The following is a 387-nucleotide window of genomic DNA, read 5'->3' as shown; positions in this document are numbered from 1 at the left end:
TAATCTGTCTCTGCTCTGCTGCCTGTTTCATCCCCCCCTCATTCCCTGCTTTTCTCTCTCTCTCTCCCTCCTTCTCTCCCTCTCTCCTTTCCTTTCTCTGTCTCTCCCTCCCTCCCTTGTTTCCTGCCTCTCCAATGGGGTCCTCAGTCAGTCCGCCTGAACCGATGAGGCTGTCAGAGCGAGAGAGGGAGAGAGAGGGAGGGAGGAGGCAGAACCACACCGAGGGCAGACCGAACCCTCACTTTCTCCATCGCGACAGAAGTAGATGAGAGAGAGAGGGAGGGGGAGGGAGAGGGAGAGGGGGAAAAAGAGAGAGAGAGAGAGAGAGGGAGAGGGAGAGCGAGGGAGGGAGGGAGGGAGGAGGCAGCGATGTCAGAGCATGTGGTT

Source organism: Megalops cyprinoides, chromosome 21 (assembly GCF_013368585.1).
Source record: "Megalops cyprinoides isolate fMegCyp1 chromosome 21, fMegCyp1.pri, whole genome shotgun sequence".
NCBI lineage: Eukaryota > Metazoa > Chordata > Actinopteri > Elopiformes > Megalopidae > Megalops > Megalops cyprinoides.
Note: the sequence above shows the minus strand (reverse complement) of the source record.